The following is a 5563-nucleotide window of genomic DNA, read 5'->3' as shown; positions in this document are numbered from 1 at the left end:
ACAGAGAGAAATCCAGTATTATTATCTTCAACAAGCAGAGACCAGGATGGAGAAAATGAAAAAGAGGCTGCCAGAGAAAGCGATCAAAGAGGGAGATCTGGTGATGAAGTATGATTCTCGCTTGGATTTTACTTTTCAAAAGAAGTTGAGGGACAAATGGTTGGGTCCCTACAGAGTGAAGCATGTATTTTCTAATGGCACATATGAGTTGGAGAAATTGTCTGGTGATTGTTTGCACTACAGAATAAATGGTTATAAATTGAAGAAATATTTTGCAAGGGATGTGGTTCCAGACGCAAATAGTCTCTTGGTTGAGCATAAATGCTCTACATAGAGGGTGGGCAATGATGATAATTATATGCATGGTCATATGTACAAAAATATGTGAATATATGCATTTGGGAGCTTTGCAAAGTGGTTTCAAGTTCGAAAAAGATGCAATGTGTACACATTGTGAATAGGCAAGTTTGCATGCTAGCAGCCGGACACATGTACATGCCCGGATAGGGTATGGGGCCTTGGATATGGTTCTAGGTGGCTTATTTTGGCTCTAGAGAATGTGTTTGAGCTTTCTTGAATGTAAATAATGAAAGCGACAAGTATGGGTACTCTCATCCCGCTCGAGAAGTTTGGGACATGCAGTAACTGTCTATTTACGATGCTAATCTGCGGTGATGCGTGCACCGCCCTAGAAGTGGCCAAAAATAGAATGTGGGGATGTGGAAAGTGCTTTGGATATCAAGGATCAAGCATACAAAATTTGGTGAATTTTGGAGTCTGTTTGGGGTTTTTCTCACCAAAATGCCCGACGAGGGTCAAAACTGGCCAAAACTGGGTCAAAAAAGGTCCAAAAATGGTGTGAAAAGGATTCAATTTGCCACAACAGTGACGCTCCTGAGATTGCTTGAGCTCAAGGAGCATTTTGGAATCCAATTCGTGGCACTTTCACCTCTTTGTGTGGGGAAGGAAGCAGGGTTCCTACAGGTGATCTAGTGCAGCCCCGTAGCGTTCGCATCTTGTTTTCGAGTGTGTGGAGGAGTGAATGAGAGCTTTCTCTCTTCAATTTTGCACTTGGGAGAGTCTATGGAAGTTTTGAGGTTTCCATGGATGTGTGTGTGCGAGTAATTGAGGGAAGAAGGTGCGGCTTTCTGCAAGACTATATGACCCTATATCGGTGCCATTAGGGTTGGCGCTAGTCCAAAGAGTCCAATAGAGTGGAGTTTGGTGGAGCTTTTGCCATGGTTTGAGAGAGGCCTTTTGTGGTTGGATTTTTTGATATTTTGATGGTTTTTCTTGTATATTTGTGGTCACCATCAAGTGTGATTTCAAGTGTTGATCAACTCGACTCACCTTGTAGTGTCTGCGGGTAGGCAAGGGCTTGTAGGTCGAGGCATTTGGAATTTGAATCGAGCTTGTGGGTAGTGTTTTTATTGAGCTCTTGAGTGGTTGTGTGTGTGGGTTTGAATTTAAGCAAATTCCTTGTGGTGTGTTGAGTTGTCTTGGTGTGTGAGTGTGCGCACGGCGTCTTTTGCTCCATCAATTTGTGATTTTTTTACAAAATTACCTAATAATGCCCTTATAATTCATCACCAAGGGAAAATTCACTGATAATATCTTCCCGCTGAGTGTAAATAATACATACACTATCAGAAAATCATTAAAAATAGTCCTTTTATGAGTAATTATTCATCATTTTTGTTGATAATGAGGCTTAAAAAGAGAGAAATCTAGCAAAAAACAATAAAGCTATGTTTTTCAAGGGATTTTCTTAATTATTGGATTTTTACTTTACTTTTTTAGAGCATTTTTCTATTTTCTTTGATTTTTTCAAATAAACAGGTCAAAAATTAATAATAAATAGCAGGAAAGCTCATATGGAAAAATGGAAGACACGATGGTGGTCAGATAGAAAAGGTGGACAAGCACAAAAAATTTCAATGAAATCAGAAGATGGAAGCGGGAAGCCTAAATTAGGCGGTCAGGCCTACTTTTGCAAAATTCTTGCAGAATGAGCTATAGGAATCCAATCAGGGCAATTTTTAAGTCTAACATAGATTTCACGGCCTAGTAGGACTAACGGGGGAATCTGGGTAAATTTGGTTCCGGAAGTCCGGGTATAGATATCCATGGTAGGCGAAAACCACCTCATTTCCACTTGGAGCCTTTGCAGAGAAAGATTTTGGCCTCTTTTCGCGCGACATTTTCGGAGCCCACGGTTGACCATTTTCAGCGCCGTCTCACACGAGACGTGAGGAGTAAGTTCTGTTAAGTATGGAGCCTGATTTACCCTTGTAATTTTCTGTGGTAAAAGCGCACATTTGTAAGGCCCCCATTATGAGGAGAAGCCATCGTGCGTGAAGGAAAATCACTCACTGGAAACCAAAATTTTCACAGACACGAATCAAGGGCAACTTTAGAGGCCTCGGGGGCGGAGGCCCCTGAGACTTTTTTTGTCGCCGGAATATTATGGCTGGTGGTCGGAATTCAATGGCCGGTGGCCGGTGGTCGGAAGTCAATGGCCGGTGGCCGGTGGCCGAATTCAAAAGCGGACTTGTCTTCTCAAAGGGGTCACACATGGGCGGATTGGAGGGTCCGATTTGGACTTATTCGCACAAGGGCGGCTACACATGGCTCCTCTCATAAGAGAGGGCAGCCCTTTTGGCCTATAAAAGGAGGCCATTTCTACACACATTTCATAGTGTGAAGTTGATGCAACAAGGTGAGTGTGAGGTGGTGAGAATGAAGCAAGGCGGGAGCTCTATCGAGGGTTTAATCCCTTTGTAAACTACTTCTTCTTTTGAAGTGCTAAAGCCATTGAGTGGCTGCTTTCCCGTGGACGTAGCCCACATTGGGTGAACCACGTATATCGTGTGTACTCTCTCTCTCTCTCTCTCTCTCTACTCTATAATCTCTTGTGTGTGAAATCTATCTCTCTCCATTAAGTAATCTACTCAAAAATCTATTTAGCTACGTCTTATTTCCTAACAAGTTCTTTACTCGACAATGATCCATTTTGTACGGCCGGTAGCTAGTCTAAAGCCCTAGAAAAAAACCTAGAAATCGAGCAGTGCACGAAGACCTACGACCTAAAACTGACCATAGCGGCCTGCCAGCTTGACCAAATCGGATGGGAATTGAACCATAGCATGCCCTAACATAATAGAACCTTTCTATACCATCAGATGACCATTCAGTTGGGGTCAAGGGAAAATTTTGTAGAAAAGTTAGGTTTTTGGCAAATGCCAGAATTCCGACCTGACTCCACAGATGGCTTGCTAACGAGATCCATATACAATGTATATGATTGGTTTGGTGAAATCCATCAAGCGGACGTGATCTTCGTTTCTCCCATCATCGGCAAGGTTGAACCACATGGTGTAACGTGGACCTTGGCACGATGATAGGTCGTTGCACCCTAAGCCCGCCCGGGGGGGGGACTTAGCCAAATTCACATAGGCCAAGGGAAAGGCTGAACCCCGCGGTGCAATGTGGAGAGGGGACAAATTGGTGCGACGGCGGGCTGAATCTCAGTGGATCGTAGCAGAAAGGCTACTCTGCCACTTACAATACCCGGCCACATATTTAAGTCGTCTGCAAAGGATTCATCTCCCCAATCGTCTAGAATTTCCATTCAGAGCCCCCAAGGCGGCGCTTCCACCACCTCGGGGGAGGCTCTCGACACATGCTCTCGGGGACGCATAGGCGCCCCTACTATAAGTCGAGTAACAACCGGGGAGGTAGAGAGCGTCGCTTCTAGCATGGATTCTGACTTAGAGGCGTTCAGTCATAATCCTACACATGGTAGCTTCGTGCCACTGGCTTTTCAACCAAGCGCAATGACCAATTATGTGAATCAATGGTTCCTCTCGTACTAAGTTGAATTACTATTGTGGCACCGCTTGGTTGAATTTCTTCACTTTGACATTCAGAGCACTGGGTAGAAATCACATTGAGTCAACATCCGTGGGGACCATCGCAATGCTTTGTTTTAATTAAACAGTCCTATTCCCCTTGTCCGTACCAGTTCTGAGACGGCTGTTCACCGCCTAGGGAGGGCCGCCCCGCGAGGAGAGACGTTCTACGGCCGTCGGCCAGTGGGCACACGGAGGCCCGTCCTCGCCGCTGGGGCAGCTCGGGCAGACCCCCGATAGCCTCCAGTGTCGGACCGCAGACCCCTAGACCCAACCCTCAGAGCCAATCCTTTTCCCGAAGTTACGGATCCGTTTTGCCGACTTCCCTTACCTACATTGTTCTATCGACCAGAGGCTGTTCACATTGGAGACCCGACGCGGTTATGAGTACGACCGGGCGTGATCGGCATTCGCTCCTCCAGATTTTCACGGGCCACCGGGGGCGCACCGGACACCGCGAGACGTGTGGTGATTTACCAACCGCTGGACCCTATCTCCGGGTGATTGGATTTCAGGGTGGGCGGGCTGTTAAAAAGAAAAGAGAACTCTTCCCGGGGGCCCCGCCGGCGTCTCCGGATTCGGTCACGTTGTCGTCCACCGCCACGTCCTGGTTCGGGAATATTAACCTGATTCCCTTTCGATGAACGGCGCGCATTGCGCCCTTGACACAGGACTGCCCCATCTTTTAGGATCGACTAACCCATGTCCAATTGTTGTTCACATGGAACCTTTCTCCACTTCGGTCTTCAAAGTTCTCATTTGAATATTTGCTACTACCACCAAGATCTACACTGGGGGCCGTTTCACTCGGGTTCACGCCTAGAGCTGCGCCACGACCCCCACGCCCTCCTACTCATCGGGGCCTCGCACTCGCCCCAATGGCCGGGTATAGGTCGCGCGCTTCAGCACCATCCATTTTCGGGGCTAGTTGATTCGGCAGGTGATTTGTTACACACTCCTTAGCGGATTTCGACTTCCATGACCACCGTCTTGCTGTCTTAATCAATCAACACCCTTTGTGGGATCTAGGTTAGCGAGCAGTTCGGCACCGTAACCTGGCTTTCGGTTCATCCCGCATCGCCAATTCTGCTTACCAAAAATGGCCCACTTGGAGCTCGCATTCCTCACCGGGGTTCAACAGAGCAACCCCAGCCGCTTACGTATTTAAAGTTTGAGAATAGGTCGAGGGTGTTTCACCCCTGATGCCTCTAATCATTCGCTTTACCTGATAAAACTGCGAAGAGCTCCAGCTATCCTGAGGGAAACTTCGGAGGGAACCAGCTACTAGATGGTTCGATTAGCCTATCGCCCCTATACCCAAGTCTGACAAACGATTTGCACGTCAGTATCGCTACGAGCCTCCACCAGAGTTTCCTTTGGCTTCGCCCTGCTCAGGCATAGTTCACCATCTTTCGGGTCCCAGCAGGTACGCTCCCACTCAAACCTTTCATAGAAGATCATGGTCGGTCGATGGTGCACCCCCGAGGGGGATCCCACCTGTCAGGTTACTTGCGCCTCCGTGGGTTTTCCACCCACCGGCTCGCGTACATGTTAGACTCTTTGGTCCGTGTTTCAAGACGGGTCGGATGGAAAGCCCAGAGCACCAACATCTCGAGCACGCAGGTGCTAAAGCCCGCCACGAGTGGCACGCG

The 5563-nt window shown here is 47.4% G+C and overlaps 1 pseudogene; it reads right to left on the bottom strand.

The window, feature by feature from the left end:
* Positions 1-3499: 3499 nt before the first annotated feature.
* LOC147441741 (25S ribosomal RNA) overlaps positions 3500-5563 on the bottom strand; it is a 2614-nt pseudogene continuing 550 nt past the window's right edge.

Source organism: Adiantum capillus-veneris, chromosome 15 (genome assembly GCF_014529385.1).
Source record: "Adiantum capillus-veneris isolate H3 chromosome 15, ASM1452938v2, whole genome shotgun sequence".
In the NCBI taxonomy this organism is placed as follows: Eukaryota; Viridiplantae; Streptophyta; class Polypodiopsida; order Polypodiales; family Pteridaceae; genus Adiantum; species Adiantum capillus-veneris.
Note: the sequence above shows the minus strand (reverse complement) of the source record. Positions and strands in the feature narration are given on the sequence as shown.